Source organism: Heteronotia binoei, chromosome 8 (genome assembly GCF_032191835.1).
Source record: "Heteronotia binoei isolate CCM8104 ecotype False Entrance Well chromosome 8, APGP_CSIRO_Hbin_v1, whole genome shotgun sequence".
NCBI lineage: Eukaryota > Metazoa > Chordata > Lepidosauria > Squamata > Gekkonidae > Heteronotia > Heteronotia binoei.
Window position 1 is genome coordinate 125,081,546 of NC_083230.1, and position 20,878 is coordinate 125,102,423.

Sequence of the window (20,878 nt, forward strand, 5' to 3'; positions counted from 1 at the left end):
TCCAGAAGGTGCTTCCCAGCAACTGGGTTGTTCTCGTTCACTTATATCTCAGAATAGCTGTACGTGTTACTCTGTAGAAGAAGAAGAAACTGCAGGTTTATTCCTTGCCCTTCTCTCTGAATCAGAGACTCACAGTGGCTTACAATCTCCTATATCTTCTCCTCCCACAATAGACACCCTGTGAGGTGGATGGGGCTGAGAGAGCTCTCACAGCAGCTGCCCTTTCAAGGACAACCTCTGCCAGAGCTATGGATACTAGAAGCCAGTTTGGTGTAATAGTGAAGTATGTGGACTCTCATCTGGGAGAAGCAGGTTTAATTCCCCACTCCTCCACTTGCAGCTGCTGGAATGGCCTTGGGTCAGCCATAGCTCTCTTATCTGGGAGAACCAGGTTTGGTTCCCCACTCCTCCACTCACAGCTGTTGGAATGGCCTTGGGTCAGCCAGAGCTCTCTTATATGGGAGAAACGGGTTTGATTCCCCACTCCTCCACTTGCACCTGCTGGAATGGCATTGGGTCAGCCAGAGCTCTCTTATCTGGGAGAACCGGGTTTGATTCCCCACTCCACCACTTGCACCTGCTGGAATAGCATTGGGTCAGCCAGAGCTCTCTCAAGAGTTGTCCTTGAAAGGGCAGCTTCTGTGAGAGCTCTCTTAGCACCACCCACCTCACAGGGTGTCTGTTGAGGGGGGAGAAGATAAAGGAGATTGTGAGCCGCTCTGAGATTCTGATTCAGAGAGAAGGGCGGGGTATAAATCTACAATTCTTCTTCTTCTTCGCTTGCACCTGCTGGAATGGCCTTGGGTCAGCCATAGCTCTGCAGAGATTGTCCTTGAAAGGGAAGCTTCTGTCAGAGGTCTCTCAGCCCCACCCACCTCACAGGGTGTCTGCTTTGGGGGGAGAAGATAAAGGAGATTGTAAGACACTCTGAGACTCTAATTCAGAGAGAAGGGTAGGGTATAAATCTCTGGTCCTCTTCTTGAGAGCCAGTTTAGTGCAGTGGTGAAGTGTGCGGACTCTTATCTGGGAGAACCGGGTTTGATTCTCCACTCCTCCACTCGCAGCTGCTGGAATGGCCTTGGGTTAGCCATAGCTCTCACAGAGCTCTCCTTGAAAGGGCAGCTTCTGTCAGAGGTCTCTCAGCCCCACTCACCTCACAGAGCGTCTGTTGAGGTGGGGAGAAGATAAAGGAGATTGTGAGCCGTTTTGGGTCTCTGATTCAGAGAGAAGGGTGGGGTACAAATCCGCAATTCTTCTTCTTCCTTCACTTGCACCTGCTGGAATGGCCTTGGGTCAGCCATAGCTCTGGCAGAGGTTGTCCTTGATAGAGCAGCTGCTGGGAGAGCCCTCTCAGCCCCACCCACCTCACAGGGTGTCTGTTGTGGGGGAGAGAAGATATGAGAGGTTATGAGCCGTTCTGAGTCTCTGATTCAGAGAGAAGGGCGGGGTATAAATCTGCAATTCTTCTTCTTCATCTGTGGGTATCTAGGGCTCTGGAGGGGCTGTTTTCTGAGCTAGAGGCACCAAATTTTCAGCATAACATCTGATGCCTCTCCTCAATACACCCTCCAAGTTTCAAAGAGTGGGGTATAAAAACCAACTCTTCTTTTGTTAACTTCTCCACAAGAACTTTTCTAGGGCCGGCGCCATCTCATACTTCCCTGCAGTGGCCTGCTGAGGGCTTTCCTTTAGCTCAGCCCAAGTGCCAATCTCTCTGAAAATGCTTTCTCTTTCTAGGGAGAACGTGGGAAGAGAGGCAGGAGCGGATTTGCTGGGCCGCCGGGACCTCCTGGACCACCGGGGATAGAGGTGTTCACAAATGTCTTGTGTTTAACTGGGGGCAGGGAGAAAGAGAGCGTACAGAACGCATCAATCTGTCGAACGGCTGATTCGCGCATCATGGCATATCAGATCGGAAAGAGCATGGCGTGGGAGCTTTGATTTCTTTGCCCAATGCCGTCTTTAGCTTGGAGAAATGTCGACTGCGGGGTGACATGATAGAGGTTTGCAAGATGATGCACGGGATGGAGAAAGTAGGGAAAGAAGTCCTTTTCTCCCTTTCTCACAGTACAAGAACTCGTGGGCACTCAATGAAATTGCTGAGCGGTAGGGTTAGAACAGATAAAAGGAAGTCCTTCACCCAAAGAGCGATCAACACATGGGATTCACTGCCGCAGGAGTTGGCAGTGGCTACAAGCATAGCCAGGTTTAAGAGGGGATTGGATAAAAATAGCCACAGCGTTTTATTGGAACTGTTCTAGCTCCACTTGTGAACCTCCTGATGGCACCTGAGGTTTTTTGGCCACTGTGTGACACAATGTGTTGGACTGGATGGGCCATTGGCTGATCCAACATAGCTTCTCTTATGTTCTTCTGTGACACAGAGTGTTGGACTGGATGGGCCATTGGCTGATCCAACATGGCTCCTCTTATGTTCTTATGTGACACAGAGTGTTGGACTGGATGGGCCATTGGCCTGATTCAACATGGCTTCTCTTCTGTTCTTATGTGACACAGAGTGTCGGACTGGATGGGCCATTGGCTGATCCAACATGGCTCCTCTTATGTTCTTATGTGACACAGAGTGTTGGACTGGAGGGGCCATTGGCCTGATCCAACATGGCTTCTCTTCTGTTCTTATGTGACACAGAGTGTTGGACTGGAGGGGCCATTGGCCTGATCCAACATGGCTTCTCTTCTGTTCTTATGTGACACAGAGTGTCGGACTGGATGGGCCATTGGCTGATCCAACATGGCTCCTCTTATGTTCTTATGTGACACAGAGTGTTGGACTGGAGGGGCCATTGGCCTGATCCAACATGGCTTCTCTTCTGTTCTTATGTGACACAGAGTGTTGGACTGGAGGGGCCATTGGCCTGATCCAACATGGCTTCTCTTCTGTTCTTATGTGACACAGAGTGTTGGACTGGATGGGCCATTGGCCTGATCCAACATGGCTTCTCTTCTGTTCTTATGTGACACAGAGTGTTGGACTGGATGGGCCATTGGCCTGATCCAACATGGCTTCTCATGTTCTTATGTGACACAGAGTGTTGGACTGGATGGGCCATTGGCTGATCCAACATGGCTCCTCTTATGTGACACAGAGTGTTGGACTGGATGGGCCATTGGCTGATCCAACATGGCTCCTCTTATGTTCTTATGTGACACAGAGTGTTGGACTGGAGGGGCCATTGGCCTGATCCAACATGGCTTCTCTTATGTCCTTATGTGACACAGAGTGTTGGACTGGATGGGCCATTGGCCTGATCCAACATGGCTCCTCTTACGTTCTTATGTGACACAGAGTGTTGGACTGGATGGGCCATTGGCCTGATCCAACATGGCTTCTCTTATGTTGTTATGTGACACAGAGTGTTGGACTGGAGGGGCCACTGGCCTGATCCAACATGGCTCCTCTTATGTTCTTATGTGACACAGAGTGTTGGACTGGAGGGGCCATTGGCCTGATCCAACATGGCTCCTCATGTTCCTATGAAATGGTTAGGGTGGGGAAGGCGGAATTTGCCTTGTTGGGTGAAAGACTTGTGTCTCTCACGGTTCCCCTGATGGGCCAGATAAGCCCAGGGCCAGTGCCAGAGGTTCTGCTGCCCCAAGCAGAACCCCCTGCCCCCCCCAACTCTAATAGTGCACGCTTTGCATGTCATCGCCTCAAAGCAACGTCATCGCGGTGGGTGCTTGGGCTGGGCAAGGGGTGGGCCCTTGTTTCTTCACACAAACCAAGGCAATTGGAGAGGGGCTTATCCAGGGTGTGGGCGTTGGCGAGGTAGGTGACCGCCTGGGGCCGCATCCTTCTTCTTTTGCCCCGAATCGGGGCGAAGGAAGAACGATGCAGGCAGCTGTTGCCCAGCCAACTCCCTCTGCAGCAGGGGGGAGGGCTGGGCAAGGGGCGTGTACTGGGAAGGGTCAGCATGAGGTGGGATGGGGTGGGGGCGCCCAACCCCGCAGCGAAGTTGCACCCCAGGCAGCCACCTACCTCGCTGTCTCGCATGCGCCGGCTCTGGATAAGCCCCGACCCCCAATTGTCTTGGTTTGTGTAAACAACATACATAAGCCTCTTCTGCACGCGAGCTGCAATCCTGATTTGAATCAGGCAACCAGCTGCAGGAATTCCTTGGAGGTTTTTCAACAGAGGCTAGATGGCCGTCTGACAGCAATGAGGATCCCGTGAATTTAGGAGGAGGTGTTTGTGAGTTTCCTGCATTGTGCAGGGGGCTGGACTAGATGACCCTGGAGGTCCCTTCCAACTCTATGATTCTGTGATTCTATGATTAGGAAGAACTTCCTGACCGTTAGAGCAGTTCCTCAGTGGAACAGGCTTCCTCCTCGAGAGGTGGTGGGCTCTCCTTTCTTGGAGGCTTTTCAACAGAGGCTAGATGGCCGTCTGACAGCAATGAGGATCCTGTGAATTTAGGAGGAGGTGTTTGTGAGTTTTCTGCATTGTGCAGGGGGCTGGACTAGATGACCCTGGAGGTCCCTTCCAACTCTATGATTCTGTGATTCTATGATTAGGAAGAACTTCTTGACCGTTAGAGCAGTTCCTCAGTGGAACAGGCTTCCTCCTCGGGAGGTGGTGGGCTCTCCTTTCTTGGAGGCTTTTCAACAGAGGCTAGATGGCCGTCTGACAGCAATGAGGATCCTGTGAATTTAGGAGGAGGTGTTTGTGAGTTTCCTGCATTGTGCAGGGGGCTGGACTAGATGACCCTGGAGGTCCCTTCCAACTCTATGATTCTGTGATTCTATGATTAGGAAGAACTTCTTGACCGTTAGAGCAGTTCCTCAGTGGAACAGGCTTCTTCCTCGGGAGGTGGTGGGCTCTCCTTCCTTGAAGGTTTTTCAACAGAGGCTAGATGGCCATCTAACAGCAATGAAGATCCTGTGAATTTAGGGGAGGTGTTTGTGAGTTTCCTGCATTGTGCAGGGGGTTGGACTACATGAACCTGGAGGTCCCTTACCTCTCTATGATTCTATGAATTTTTCACAAGTTGGGGACCTCCCCACCAACATTTGTGCCACGTAATGTGGGAATCATCCTTTGTTCTGAGATTCACTATAAATACAGGCAACAGGAGAGGGGGTGGAAATACACAGCCTAGATCAGTGCTCTGCAGTCTGTTGAGAATGCCACGTTTTGGAATCCTGACACCAGGCGAGGAGCACAGCCATGAAGTGGCTGCCGCAGGAGGTGGGGTGGAATTCTAGCAGGAGCTCCTTTGCATATTAGGCCACATCCTCCTTATGTAGCTAATCCTCCAAGAGCTTACAAGGCTCTTTTTTGTAAGCTCCAGGAGGATTGGCGACATCAGGGGTGTGTGGCCTAATATGCAAAGGAGCTCCTGCTAGAATTCCACCACTGGCCACACCCAAGTCTCTGTCCATGGCCTGGAATCGTGAATGTCATCTTTGCCTTTTGTTTTTTCTCTGCAGGGGACGCCAGGCGATCCAGGGATCAAGGGCAGCAAAGTGAGTAAAAAATGTTCACTTGGTGAAATTTTCACTTGGTTACTTAAAGTAAAGGAAACATATACTCTGGTGGAGTTGACTGCTAACCAAAAAAGAAAAAAACAAGGACACAGACAGTATAGCCCGCTCATGGAAAAGAACAGGGGTGGCCAACGGTAGCTCTCCAGATGTTTTTTGTCTACAACTCCCACCAGCCCCAGCCATTGGCCATGCTGGCTGGGGCTGATGGGAGTTGTAGGCAAAAAACATCTGGAAAGCTACCATTGGCCACCCCTGGAATAGAATAAGAACATAAGAGAAGCCATGTTGGATCAGGCCAATGGTCCATCCAGTCCAACACTCTGCATCACATAGCAACATAAGAGAAGCCATGTTGGATCAGGCCAATGGCCCATCCAGTCCAACACTCTGTGTCACATAAGAACATAAGAGAAGCCATGTTGGATCAGGCCAATGGCCCCTCCAGTCCAACACTCTGTGTCACGCAGTGGTCAATATATATATTGAGTAACTGATGTACTGAGGACGCCCGTGGCACAAGGTGGTAAGCTGCAGTACTGCAGTCTGAACTCTCTGCTCATGACATAAGTTCGATTCCGGCAGAAGCTGGTTCAGGTAGCCAGCTTGAGGTTGACTCAGCCTTCCATCCTTCTGAGGTTGGTAAAATGAGTCCCTGGCTTGCTGGGGGGAAAGTGTAGATGACTGGGGAAGGCTTGGGCAAACCACCCCGTAAAAGTCTGCCAAGAAAACATCCAGATGTGATGACCCGATGCCTTCACAGGGGACTACCTTTACCTTTCGCTTTAATCGATGTCCACATGCTAGACTTACGCTGTCGTTTTATGTGTATTTTATATGCTACATGTGCTGTTATTTTTAGTATTGCTAATTAAATTTTATTTTTTAGAAAAAAAATTCGCTCAGTGTAATTGAAGAAGAAGACATTGGATTTATATTCCGCCCTTCACTCCGAAGAGTCTCAGAGCGGCTCACAATCTTCTTTCCCTTCCTCCCCCACAACAGACACCCTGTGAGGTAGATGAAGATATTGGATTTATATCCCGCCCTCCACTCCGAAGAGTCTCAGAGCGGCTCACAATCTCCTTTCCCTTCCTCCCCCACAACAGACACCCTGTGAGGTGGGTGGGGCTGAGAGGGCTCTCACAGCAGCTGCCCTTTCAAGGACAACCTCTGCCAGAGCTATGGCTGACCCAAAGCCATGCCAGCAGATGCAAGTGGACGAGTGGGGAATCAAACCCGGTTCTCAAAGATAAGAGAGCTCTGGCTGACCCAAGGCCATTCCAGCAACTGTAAGTGGAGGAGTGGGAGGAGTGGGGAATCAAACCCGGTTCTCCCAGATAAGAGAGCTCTGGCTGACCCAGGCCATGCTGGCAGGTGTAAGTGGAGGAGTGGAGAATCAAACCTGGTTCTCCCAGATAATAGAGCTCTGGCTGACCCAAGGCCATTCCAGCAGGTGCAAGTGGAGGAGGAGGGAATCAAACCCGGTTCTCCCAGATAAGAGAGCTCTGGCTGACCCAAGGCCATTCCAGCAGGTGCAAGTGGAGGAGGAGGGAATCAAACCCGGTTCTCCCAGATAAGAGAGCTCTGGCTGACCCAAGGCCATTCCAGCAGGTGCAAGTGGAGGAGGAGGGAATCAAACCCGTTCTCCCAGATAAGAGAGCTCTGGCTGACCCAAGGCCATTCCAGCAGTGCAAGTGGAGGAGTGGGGAATCAAACCCGGTTCTCCCAGATAAGAGAGCTCTGGCTGACCCAAGGCCATTCCAGCAGGTGCAAGTGGAGGAGGAGGGAATCAAACCCGGTTCTCCCAGATAAGAGAGCTCTGGCTGACCCAAGGCCATTCCAGCAGGTGCAAGTGGAGGAGGAGGGAATCAAACCCGTTCTCCCAGATAAGAGAGCTCTGGCTGACCCAAGGCCATTCCAGCAGGTGCAAGTGGAGGAGGAGGGAATCAAACCCGGTTCTCCCAGATAAGAGAGCTCTGGCTGACCCAAGGCCATTCCAGCAGGTGCAAGTGGAGGAGGAGGGAATCAAACCCGGTTCTCCCAGATAAGAGAGCTCTGGCTGACCCAAGGCCATTCCAGCAGGTGCAAGTGGAGGAGGAGGGAATCAAACCCGGTTCTCCCAGATAAGAGAGCTCTGGCTGACCCAAGGCCATTCCAGCAGGTGCAAGTGGAGGAGGAGGGAATCAAACCCGGTTCTCCCAGATAAGAGAGCTCTGGCTGACCCAAGGCCATTCCAGCAGCTGCAAGTGGAGGAGTGGGAATCAAACCCGGTTCTCTCAGATAAGAGTCCGCACACTTAACCACTACACCAAACTGGCTCTCCAAACTACTACACCAAAATTGATGGGCAGACGAAAGGAAATGTGTACAGCAGACAATTAATTATTTAAAATGTACAGCTGTACAATGTGGGGAGGAGCTCCAGTCACTGAGATAGCTTCGAAAATAGATTGCGAGGGGGAAAAGATGGGGAGAAACATCTGAACGAAGAAGAAGAGAGATATGTAAAAGCACCGGCGGTTGTAAACCTTTATGAAGTGATGAACAAGAGGATCCACAAGGTAATACGAACACGGAATTGTACTGATGAGTACAGTCATTAGACTAGTCATTTGGTCAGCCATTAGTACACTTCTAAGTTTATATCAGGGCTTTTTTTTTTAGTAGGGACGCACAGGAACGCAACTCCAGCTGGCTTGGCCAGGTTTCCGGCTCATAAAAATGGTCTCTGGCAGAGGGAAAGCGCTAGGCCAGGGGTGGCCAACGGTAGCTCTCCAGATGTTTTTAGCCTTCAATTCACTGTGCTAATAGCCACTGATGGACCTCTGCTCCATGTTTTTATCTAACCCCCTCTTGAAGCTGGCTATGCTTGTGGCCGCCGCCACCTCCTGTGGCAGTGAATTCACCCTTTGGGTGAAGAAGTACTTCCTTCTATCCGTTTTAACCCGACTGCTCAGCAATTTCACTGAATGCCCCGCGAATTCTTGTATTGTGAGAAAGAGAGAAAAGGACTTCTTTCTCTACTTTCTCCATCCCAGGCATAATCTTGTAAACCTCTCTCATGTCACCCCGCAGTCGACGTTTCTCCAAGCTCAAGAGCCCCAAGCGTTTTAACCTTTATTCATAGGAAAAGTGTTCCAGCCCTTTAATCATTCTAGTTGCCCTTTTCTGCACTTTTCCAATGCTGCTTTTCCAAAGGCCCCTAGCAAAGGATGAATATACTTGCACCAGGGTTCCCTCTGAGCTGAGTGAGCGTGAGCTCGCTCACAGATTTGTAGCCTCCAGCTCACACCTTTTTGTCTTAGCTCAGGAAAAATGGCCCCAGGGCGCAATAATTTATGCAGTAGCTCACATCTTTAATGCCAGTAGCTCACAAAGTAGAATTTTTGCTCTTAAGACTCTGCAGCTTAGAGGGAACATTGCTTGGCACGTGTGCTTTTGTATAGTCCACACACAAGCAAAACATGTTCAATCGTTTCCGCTTTATCTGTACGGCAAGGGCAAACCGCTCTGCCATTGGCAGAGAAAGTGATACCACTGCCCGGGCTTTTCTGGGGTAGAAAAAGCCCAGCAGGAACTCATTTGCATATTAGGCCAGGCCCCCCGAGGTCACCAGAGGCTGCGACATGACACCCACAGCCAGCATGGCCAATGGCTGGGCTGATGGGAGTTGTAGGCAAAAAGCATCTGGAGAGCTACCGTTGGCCACCCCCTGCACTAGGCAATCACGCGCTCCGACCTCTCTGTTGCCTCCGGCCTTCAACGGGCTCGAGAAGGGAAAGCGAGATATTGTAAGAAAGACAAATGCCTCACCGAGAAGACTTTGGTCAGACCGTCAGGCAAAGCAGTTAAATTGTATTGAGTGTTCTTGCAAGAGCGGGTGTCCAACAAGTAGGCACATCCCGTGAGTCAAAAATCACATCTCTTATACCCTACCCTGACCAGAAAGGTTCCCTCCTCCATTTTGCCATTGGTTGGCTACTCTGGAGTTTGCAGCCTATTGGAGATGCCGAGATGTGTCACAGGAAGTCCCGCCTTTGTTTACATCTCCCGTTCCCCTAATTGAGACACCCCCCCCCAAGCCCCTTATTTGCTTATTCCCTTATTTGGTATGTCATCCCCCTTAGCCCAGATGTTTCAGCGAAGCTTTGCGATACATATTTTTAGCAAAAACCACCATTCTGATTTCGACTCGCTTTCCCTGTTATAGCTGCCTAATTCCAAAGAGCTTCCTGTTTTTCCGTCTGCTGGTCCTTAGCGACGCCGACCACAACTCTAGTTTCAGATCATGTAAGCTGCAAGTAAGGTTAATTATAAACATGCATTTTATGTCCTTATTTTCTACCTATATGCATTGCACTTCACTATTCCTAATAAAAAACAACATTCCCATTCTTCATTTCTCTCAATATGGAGCCACTCATGAGCACCCCCTCCCCTCCACGCTTCGAGGCAGGATCCCTCACTGGAGCTCTTCGTCTCCCCTGAAAAACAGCTTTAATACTTTCCAACAATGGCATATTCCGACACATATCCAATTCCCAGCCTCTTCCAGTGGTCTGTATAGTAGGGTGGGGCCCCACTGGTGGTCTTCTTGATGGCACTTGGGGTTTTTGGCCACTGTGTGAGACAGAGTGTTGGACTGGATGGGCCATTGGCCTGATCCAACATGGCCTCTCTTATGTGACACAGAGTGTTCTACTGAATGGGCCATTGGGCTGATCCAACAAGGCTTCTCTTATGTTCTTATGTGACACAGAGTGTTGGACTGGATGGGCCATTGGCCTGATCCAACATGGCTTCTCTTATGTGACACAGAATGTTGGACTGGATGACCATTGGCCTGATCCAACATGACTTCTCTTCTGTTCTTATGTGACACAGAGTGTTCTACTGAATGGGCCATTGGGCTGATCCAACAAGGCTTCTCTTATGTTCTTATGTGACCCAGAATGTTGGACTGGATGGGCCATTGGCCTGATCCAACATGGCTTCTCTTATGTGACACAGAATGTTGGACTGGATGGACCATTGGCCTGATCCAACATGACTTCTCTTCTGTTCTTATGTGACACAGAGTGTTCTACTGAATGGCCACTGGGCTGATCCAACAAGGCTTCTCTTATGTTCTTATGTGACACAGAGTGTTGGACTGAATGGGCCATTGGCCTGATCCAACATGGCTTCTCTTATGTTCTTATGTGACCCAGAATGTTGGACTGGATGGGCCATTGGCCTGATCCAACATGGCTTCTCTTATGTGACACAGAATGTTGGACTGGATGGACCATTGGCCTGATCCAACATGGCTTCTCTTATGTGACACAGAGTGTTGGACTGGATGGGCCACTGGCCTGATCCAACTTGACTTCTCTTCTGTTCTTATGTGACACAGAGGGTTGGGGTGGATGGGCCATTGGCTTGATCCAACATGGCTTCTCTTATGTTCTGTGGCACAAAGAGTTGGGCTGGATGGAGCACTGGCTTGATCCAATATGGCTTCACTTATGTTCTTCTGTAACACAGAGGGTTGGGCTGGATGGCCCATTGGCTTAACCCAACATGGCTTCACTTATGCTCTTCTGTGACACAGAGTGTTGGACTGGATGGGCCATTGGCCTGATCCAACATGGCTTATCTTATGTTCTTATGTTAATGGGGGAGGCAGGGCTTTTTTTGTAGCAGGAACGCCTTTGCATATTAGGCCACACCCCTCTTATGTAGCCAATCCTCCAAGAGCTTACAATACTCTTCTTACATGGCCGACTGTAAGCTTTAGGAGGATTGGCTCTGTGGAGAAACGGCATTTTAGTCAGTGGTGGTGCTTCATTTGGCAGGGGTCAGTAAATCCCTCAGCCGGCGTTGTAGCCTTCCCCTCACTCCCCCCCTCCCTTCCAGAGCCAAACCAACAACGCCAGGGGGAAAATCTCCTAGAGAGGCAGGAAGTGCTGTTGTTCCTTGCATGTGTTAGGCAGGAAGAGAAGCCAGATTTGAACTGGGGCTCGAGCGAGCATGTGGTGAGCAATGGAGGCTCCTGCCTGGGGGGCCCCCAGGCAGGCAGACTAAGTAAGTAATTCACAAGACAGGACAAGTTTAGATCAGGGCCAGCAGGACGCGTTTATAACACATTTTGTTTGTCAGGCTGTTTGCTGTGCTGTGCTGTGCTAATTTTGTAGATGCAACTGTTTTTGTTTTGTTTTTCTTTCCCTATCCTTTTCCCTTTTAAATAAATGTTTTTTCTGTTTAAAATGCTGGCAGTCAAACTCTGTACCACATAGATCGCCAAACCGCTTTAGACCACGCTGTTTTTGAGAAGGGGGCCCCGGGGAAGGGGGAAGGCATGCAGTTGGATACGGTGCCAATCCTCCAGGGGTGCCCCAAAGAAGCGCTGAGGTCTCTGTGAAACCCAAGTGCAGGGTGGCAGAGGACCTGGAGGCCCAGCCTCATAGCTGGAGAGGGGGATTGGGAGTCCTGTTCCTCTCAATCTGAACCCCGGGACTGAGCAGGTGGTGGCAGCGAGCCCAAGGGGCAGGAGGAGAAATAGCTCCCTCCAGGAGTCGGCGACTCGATAGGGAGCTGACGGGACCGGGCCTGAAGGCAGAATCGGGCCGGTTCCGCCACACTTGGCGGCAGCGGTGGGATAAGAACAAACAGAGAACTTGATTGGCCAGGCATTTTTGTTTTTTGATACGTGCAAGCACCCAGAGGAAGCAACAGCGGTTTTGTTTTATTTTCGGGTCAACTGGAGTAGGGAAAGTTTAGCTAGTTAGGATGGAGCGTGCTAAGATGCGGGAAATCCTGAAGATGACAAAGCCACAGCTCCAGGAAGAGTGTGCAAAGCACAAGCTGGAGTGTGACAACATGACTGTAGTAGATATGAAAGACCTCCTTTTGGAGTATCATCAGCATGCAGGGGCACTTGCAAAAGTGTCCCCCACCCAGTCAGAAGCAACCTTGCAGCTACAGTTGGAACTGGCAAGAATACGTACCAAGGCGTACCAAGAGCGCAGACAGGAGGAACGAGAGAGAGAGGAAAGACAAAGAGAGAGGGAGCTGAGACGAGCTGAGCTCCGCAGACAGGAGGAAAGAGAGAGAGAGGAAAGACAAAGAGAGAGGGAGCTGAGACAAGCTGAGATCCGCAGAGAGGAGGAACGAGAGAGAGAGGAAAGACAAGCAGAGAGGGAGCTGAGACAAGCTGAGCTCCGCCGACGGGAGCGGGAAGAGCAACGTCGCCATGAGCTTGAGGTGCTACGTATGGAAGCTGAACTAAGCAAAGAGATCCAAGTCACCCCCAAGGACTTTGCAGTGTACCAAGAGGGAGAAGACCCCTCCATATACCTCTCCAACTTTGAGAGGGCAGCCAAACAATGGGGGATTGCAGAGGAGGACTATATGTCTTACCTCTGTAGCAACCTGACTGGAGAGCTTTCAGCCATCTATCACAGCATGCCTATGGAAGATGGGGGGATAACTTTTGCGGCCTATAAAGCCACTGTATTTAAAAGGTTTAAACTGGGGCCAGACCACTCCCGAAAGCAGTTCAGGGGTTTGGCTCCACAAGAAGGTAAATCCTATTCTGAATGTGGGGTAATGAAGGAACAAACAGTTCCAGTGTTATTGGGCCGGGATTTGTTGGTTGGCCAGTACTCTATCAATGCTGTAACCCGCAGCCAAACCCTCAGAGGAAAGTGGGGGGAGGAAGGCAACTTTAAGGAAGCCACCTCACCACCAACCAGGGAGGGGGAAATAACCCGGGTTACTGAGGACGAAGAGAGGGCAGTCACCCAGGAGGGGGAGGACCAGCCTATCTCAAGCCCTGGAGTAGGGTGTTCTCAAGGGGAAGAGGGGTGTAGCTTTCCCCAAGTGCAGCAAGAGGCTGTCGATGTTCCTAGCAAGGAAAGGAACCTGTCTAGCATAAAGGATGTGCATGCTGAAGAGACCAAGGTGGAGAGTGGAGATTTCACAGGAGGTTCTGAGAGCAGCAAGGCTAATGTGGGCTCAGAGGAGCACATAGCTGAAGGCTTGGGGGGACGGGAGCGGTTCCAGAAGGGGGTCCGGAGCGGCCTTAGGTTGGAACCGGTTCACCAAGTAGCTGTGGATCAGGAAGTGGGATCGTCCGAGACGCTCTCAAAACAGGTCGTCTTGAAGCAGGGCAGACAGGAATCCTAGGAAGCTGTGGGACCTTCCAGGCAAGAGGGGGGTCAGTTTGGTAGTGCGGAAAAACCAACCGAGGGGACTGAGAACCCAAGCCAAACCCTCAGGGGAAGTGGGGGGGGAGGAAGGCAACTTTAGGGAAGCCACCTCACCACCAACCAGGGAGGGGGAGGACCAGTCTGTCTCAAACCCTGCAGGAGGGTGTGCCCAATGGGAAGAGGGGTGCCAATTTCCACAAGGGCAGCAGGATGCTGTGGAGCGTTCCAGGCAGGAAGGAGCTCAGTTGGCTGACACTGAAAAACCAACTGAGGGGGCGGAGAACCCAGATCAAACTTTGGCTGAGTGTTCTGGAAACAGTGGGACTAGGGGTGGCTTGAAGGAACAGATGATAGGAAGTCTGGGGGAGCCAGAAATGTTCCTGTCTGAGGTTCAAAGTGACCCTAGGCTGGAACTACTGTGTGAGGTGGCAAGGGACCAGAAAGTGGAGTTCTCAGAAGCAGAGACAGGGGATAGGGTGATGGTTTTCCTGCCCCTTCATACTGGTGAATGGAAAATGGAATGGGAGGGACCCCATGTGATTATGGATGACCTAGACGAGGCTACTTATGTGGTGGCTATGGAGGAAATGGGAAAGGCAGTTAAAGTGGTGCAGGTGAATATACCACAGCGAGGTCCATGGTGTTGCCTATAGGTAGGAAGGAAGGAGACAAAAAGAAGCTGGGACAGCAATTGTTTGGAGCCCCAGAGGTGGTTTTCTGGGAGGACAGAGTGGACAGAGGGAACATTCCACCAATGAGGGATAAAGAAGCAACTTTGTGGGAACTGGGCAGTTTCCAAACTCATATGTGGGGCCAGGAATTTCCTCCTTTGATGGACCACTCATTCCAGCAACAGCAGCAACGGAGGAAGAGCACCAAACTCCAGAGGTGGTCCTGGGAGATGGAAGAGTACATCTTAACGACTGGACATTCCTTCTGCATGCAGCAATGCAACGTTTTGTCCAGAAAGGACATGGACACCTAGGTTGTGGGACTTTGTGTATTATTGGAGAAATACCGGAATGTTTGTGCAATATTTTGGTTAATGGGTTTCTCCTTGTTTGATTGGATTCTGCTACGGGGTCACCTCTGTAGGAGGCAACCCCTCCGGCTCAGAATTTAAGGAGGGGGAAGTGTGGAGAAACGCCATTTTAGTCAGTGGTGGTGCTTCATTTGGCAGGGGTCAGTAAATCCCTCAGCCGGCGTTGTAGCCTTCCCCTCACTCCCCCCCTCCCTTCCAGAGCCAAACCAACAACGCTAGGGGGAAAATCTCCTAGAGAGGCAGGAAGTGCTGTTGTTCCTTGCATGTGTTAGGCAGGAAGAGAAGCCAGATTTGAACTGGGGCTCGAGCGAGCATGTGGTGAGCAATGGAGGCTCCTGCCTGGGGGGCCCCCAGGCAGGCAGACTAAGTAAGTAATTCACAAGACAGGACAAGTTTAGATCAGGGCCAACAGGACGCGTTTATAACACATTTTGTTTGTCAGGCTGTTTGCTGTGCTAATTTTGTAGATGCAACTGTTTTTGTTTTGTTTTTCTTTCCCTATCCTTTTCCCTTTTAAATAAATGTTTTTTCTGTTTAAAATGCTGGCAGTCAAACTCTGTACCACATAGATCCCCAAACCGCTTTAGACCATGCTGTTTTTGAGAAGGGGGCCCCGGGGAAGGGGGAAGGCATGCAGTTGGATACGGTGCCAATCCTCCAGGGGTGCCCCAAAGACGCGCTGAGGTCTCTGTGAAACCCAAGTGCAGGGTGGCAGAGGACCTGGAGGCCTAGCCTCACAGCTGGAGAGGGGGATTGGGAGTCCTGTTCCTCTCAATCTGAACCCCGGGACTGAGCAGGTGGTGGCAGCGAGCCCAAGGGGCAGGAGGAGAAATAGCTCCCTCCAGGAGTTGGCGACTCCATAGGGAGCTGACGGGACCGGGCCTGAAGGCAGAATCGGGCCGGTTCCGCCACACTTGGAGGAGAAATAGCTCCCTCCAGGAGTTGGCGACTCCATAGGGAGCTGACGGGACCGGGCCTGAAGGCAGAATCAGGCCGGTTCCGCCACAGGCTCCATCAGGGGTGTGTGGCCTAATATGTAAAGGTGTTCCTGCTACAAAAAAAGCCCTGGGGGGAGGCAGCTTGTGCCATCCTCATTGGCCCACATTGAGGAACCATGGGTAACATCTGGGTTTGTTTCTATTCTGCAGGGGGAGACAGGTCTCAGAAGGACTGGCCCAAGAGGACCACGTGGATTTCCTGGCCCTCCGGTAGGACACTCTTTCATACAATCTCTTGTCGTTCTTCTCATGCTAGCCTGAGTATCCCAACCACTCTGATGTTTTCTGTGGCCCCAGAAGGTAGGACCAGAACCAACGGGTTGAAATCAAATCAGAAGAGTTTCCGGCTCAACATGAGGAAGAATTTCCTGACTGTTAGAGCGGTTCCTTGGAGGTTTTTAAGCAGAGGCTAGGTGGCCATCTGGCAGCAATGAAGATCCTGTGAATTCAGGGGGAGGGGTTTGTGAGTTTCCTGCATTGTGCAGGGGGTTCCTTGGGAGGTGGTGGGCTCTCCTTCCTTGGAGGTTTTTAAGCAGAGGCTAGATGGCCATCTGGCAGCAATGAAGATCCTGTGAATTCAGGGGGAGGGGTTTGTGAGTTTAGAGCGGTTCCTCAGTGGAACAGGCTTCCTCCTTGGGAGGTGGAGGGCTCTCCTTCCTTGGAGGTTTTTAAGCAGAGGCTAGATGGCCATCTGGCAGCAATGAAGATCCTGTGAATTCAGGGGGAGGGGTTTGTGAGTTTAGAGCGGTTCCTCAGTGGAACAGGCTTCCTCCTTGGGAGGTGGAGGGCTCTCCTTCCTTGGAGGTTTTTAAGCAGAGGCTAGATGGCCATCTGGCAGCAATGAAGATCCTGTGAATTCAGGGGGAGGGGTTTGTGAGTTTCCTGCCTTGTGCAGGGGGTTGGACTAGATGTCCCTGGAGGTCCCTCCCAGCTCTATGATTCTGTGATACTGTTCTTCCTCACTGCCCTTCCCACCTTTCTCTGTCAAGAAATGAAGCCTGACAGTGAAACACTCGAATGATTGTCAGACTGGAAGTTTTCTAACTGCTCTAGAATATTGGAAATAATTTTATTTGGATTAAGAACATTTACTATATTTACAAGTGGGTGTGCCTTCGGTCAGATCTCCGTAACTTTGCGACATCTGTACTTGCCACCGAAATTTACCTAAAACAAAATCTCTTGTTGAGCTTAGAATCCTGGTAGCCGTCTAACATCTGAGCAATTTCACAGGGAATAATACGCGCAGGAAGAAGGGACTGCTTTGATAAGGGATGTGATGGGTTTTCACACAGTCCTAGAAAAAAGGCTTAAATAATTGGGCTACTGCCAAAACATGCGAGTCTTTGAAATAATTTATTCTTATTTTGCTGCATTTTTCACAACCTGTTTCCTTACTGAAGAACTCCGGCACAGAAGTACTGTGGCTCAGAGGAAGAGCCTCTGCTTGGCATGCAGAAGGTCACAGTTTCGATACTTGGTATCTCCAGTTAAATAATTAGGCAGGAGGTGATGGGAAAGACCTCGGCCTGAGACCCTGGAGAACCATGAAGCGGGGCTGTGGCTCAGGGGTAGAGCCTCTGCTTGGAATCCAGAAGGTCCCAGGTTCAATCCCTGGCATCTCCAGTGAAAAGGACCAGGCAGGACGTGATGGAAGACCTCTGCCTGAGACCCTGGAGAACCATGAAGTGGGGCCGTGGCTCAGTGCTAAACTCTCTGCTTTGCGAGCAGAAGGTCCCAGTTCAATCCCCGGCAGTATCTCCAATTAGAAGGACCAGGCAGGAGGTGATGGGGTAGACCTCAGCCTGAGACCCTGGAGAGCCATGAAGTGGGGCTGTGGCTCAGTGGTAGAGCCTCTGCTTGGCATGCAGAAGGTCCCAGGTTCAATCCCAGCATCTCCAGTTGAAAGGACCAAGGCAGGAGGTAATGGGAAAGACCTCAGCCTGAGACCCTGGAGAGCCATGAAGTGGGGCTGTGGCTCAGTGGTAGAGCCTCTGCTTGGCATGCAGAAGGTCCCAGGTTCAATCCCCGGCATCTCCAGTGAAAAGGACCAGGCAGGAGGTGATGGGAAAGACCTCAGCCTGAGACCCTGGAGAGCCATGAAGTGGGGCTGTGCCTCAGTGGTAGAGCATCTGCTCAGCATACAGAAGGTCCCAGGTTCAATCCCCAGCATCTCCAGTTGAAAGGACCAGGCAGGAAAGATGGGAAAAGACCTCCACCTGAGACCCTGGAGAGCCACTGCCAGTATGAGTGGGCAATACTGACTTTAATGGACCAAGGGTCTGATTCTGTACAAGGCAGCTTCACATGTTCAAGTGCTGTTGTGCCCTTTAACGAGTGGAAAACGAACTTAATTAAAGTAGCAAAATTATCCCTTCCACCCCTCCCCCCCCAAAAAAAATCAGTCTTTCACCCTTTTCCAGTGGAGTGGCTGTGCCCCCCCCCACACCGTTTTGTGAAACCTTTTATCCTGTGACCTTTTTAAAATTGTAGTTCTGTGCTGCGTGTTCTTCCTTTCCAGCCCCAGAGTCCACATCTGCCTAGGCAGCTTTTAAGAAAAGATTAAAAGCCAGACAATTCCCAGCCAAAAGAAGACTTAATTGCTCTTCAGCAAAGTCGGTCACCCTGCCGACACCCCCACGAGTCCGTCCCGTCCGTCGAGGCTGGACAGTATTGCAGACTGCCTGGAGCAGGGGCGGCGAAACTCGCTTAATGTCAGGGCCGCAAAGAATAAACGTTGGACGCTGGAGAGCCAAAAGGCATGAGAGTCAGATGTGTGAGAGTCGCGAGACAAGAAGGAAGGAAGGCAAATAGATGGGGGGGAGGGAAGGAGAGGTGGAAAGAAAGCAACTTTAACTTTAAATGTATTCTCCAAGCCGCCAGCTGGCATGGAAGGAAGAAAGGAGGGAAGGGAGGAAGGAAGGAGGGATGGATGGAGGGAAGGAAGGAAGGAAGGACCGAAGGAAGGTGGGAAGGAAGGAGGGATGGATGGATGGAGGGAAGGAAGGAGTGAAGGAAGGAGAGATGAGGGAAGGAAGGTGGGATGGATGGATGGAGGGAAGGAGGGATGGAGGGAAGGAAGGAGGGATGGATGGATGGCGGGAAGGAAGGAGGAGCGAAGGTAGGAGGATGAAGGGAAGGAAGGAGGGATGGATGGAAGGAAGGAAGGAGGGGAGGAAGAAGAAAGGAAGGAGCGAAGGAAGGAGGGATGGAGGAAAGGAAGGAGGGATGGAGGAAAGGAAGGAGGGATGTAGGGAAGGAAAGGAAGGAGGAAGGGATGGAAGGAAGGAGGGAGGAAGGAAGAAAGGAAGGAAGGAAGGAGGAACGGAGGGAAGGAAGGGGGAGGGAGAGAGGTGGAAAGAAAGCCACTTTAACTTTAGATGCATTCTCCAAGCTCGCAGCTGGCTTGGCTTGGAGAAGTGATTTAAAGAGAGAACTGCCTTCTCGAAGCCAGTTGACAGGGTGGTAGAGGCTTTGAGAGCCACACAGTATGTGTGAAAGAGCCACATGTGGCTCCCGAGCTGCAGTTTGGCCACCCCTGCCTTGGATTTGGGAGTCTAACATTTCACTGCTGAATTTCCAATCTGCCACTGGATGCCCATGGAAAAAGGGTTAAGCCCATCCCTTCCTTTTCTTGCTGTCTCTTTGCTCCCTTCAGTCAACTTCTTTTCCAAAAAAGATTGCTGTCTTTCTAGGGTTGCCAGATATGCCTTGGAAAATTCCTGAAGGTTTGAGGAGAAAAGGAATCTCTGCAGGGTGTAATGCTGTAGAGCTGGGGTGTCAATCAGGCGGCCCAGGGGCCAGATCAATCCCAAAAGTCTCCTATCTGGCCCCCAAGCAACTGGCTGCCATCTGCTTCCTTCTCCCTCTCTCTTGCTTTCTTCTGCATCACAGCTTGCTTTGCAAGGCTTGCTCAATCGCACAGGAGCTTCCTCCCTTGGGGAGAAATGAAGGAAGGAGAGCTCGCTTTGCCAGGCTCTCTCAGTTGCACAGCACAGCTCCTGAGCCAAGCCTCTATTTTCTCCATTGGCTGAGGCTCCTCCTTTGGGCTAGAAGGGGAGGAGGCAGAGCTTGTTTTGTCTCTCAATCACAGAATTACTGAGCAGCCTCTCTTCTTCTATTGGCTGAGGCTACTCTCCCACCTGGTCCCCTGAGGAAGGAAGGAAAGAGCCAGAGCTTCCTTTGCCCAGTTCCCTGGGTGCCATGGGAAAAATACAAAGAAAGCACCTTTGATACCAATGCGCGCTAATGTTTTAAGCATGTTTTATTTTAATTTTTTTTAAAAAAATCTTTAATTGTGTTTGTGTCCTGTATAACGTTTATGTCTCTGCTACCTAATCTTAAATAGGTACACACATGGCCCAGCCCAACATCGTCTCATTTATGTCAGATCCAGCCCTCATAACAAATGGGTTCGACACTGCTGTGTGGCGTTCACCCTCTAACGCAGCCATTTTCTCCAGGTTCTCTGTTGTTTGGGAATCAGCTGGAATTCTGGAGGTCTCCAGGCCCCACCTGGAGACTGGCAATCCTCCCTTTCATGCCTGGTTCACATGGTGCTGTTTGGGTTGCCACTTTCCAGGTGGGACCTGGAGATCTGGAATCACACTTGATTTTTCAGACTGCAGAGGTCGGTCCACTGGACAAAATGGCTGTTTTGGCAGGCGGACTCTGTGGCAGCGTACCTTGGCAGGATCCCTCCACAGTTTGGCGTGGTGATTAAGTGTGCGGATTCTTATCTGGGCGAACCAGCTTCCTTCCTTCCTTCCTTCCTTCCTTCCTTCCTTCCTTCCTTCCTTCCTTCCTTCCTTCCTTCCTTCCTTCCTTCCTTCCTTCCCTTTTTTTCTCCCTTCCCTTCCCTCCCTCCCTCCAACATCTGACACTTATTCTAGGTGGCCCCTCCCTCCCTCCCTCCCTTCCTTCCTTCCTTCCTTCCTTCCTTCCTTCCTTCCTTCCTTCCTTCCTTCCTTCCTCCTCCCTCCCTCCCTCCCTCCCTCCCTCCCTCCCTTCCTTCCTTCCTTCCTTCCTTCCTTCCTTCCTTCCTTCCTTCCTTCCTTCCTTCCTTCCTGTTTGGTGCAGTGGTTAAGTGTGTGTTCTCTTATCTGGGAGAATGGGGTTTGATTCCCCACTGCTCCACTTGC

At 50.9% G+C, this 20,878-nt stretch overlaps 2 long non-coding RNA genes across 2 annotated transcripts in view; both read left to right on the forward strand.

Moving 5' to 3' along the window:
- LOC132575936 (uncharacterized) overlaps nt 1-20,878 on the forward strand; it is a 106,471-nt gene that overhangs the window by 56,160 nt on the left and 29,433 nt on the right. The window lies entirely within an intron of this gene.
- The window catches only part of LOC132576704 (uncharacterized), a 21,757-nt gene continuing 6,325 nt past the window's right edge, over nt 5,447-20,878 (forward strand). The window contains exons 1-2 of the long non-coding RNA XR_009555767.1: nt 5,447-5,484; nt 15,888-15,947. This is a non-coding gene — a long non-coding RNA (uncharacterized LOC132576704). The remainder of the gene's footprint in view (nt 5,485-15,887; nt 15,948-20,878) is intronic.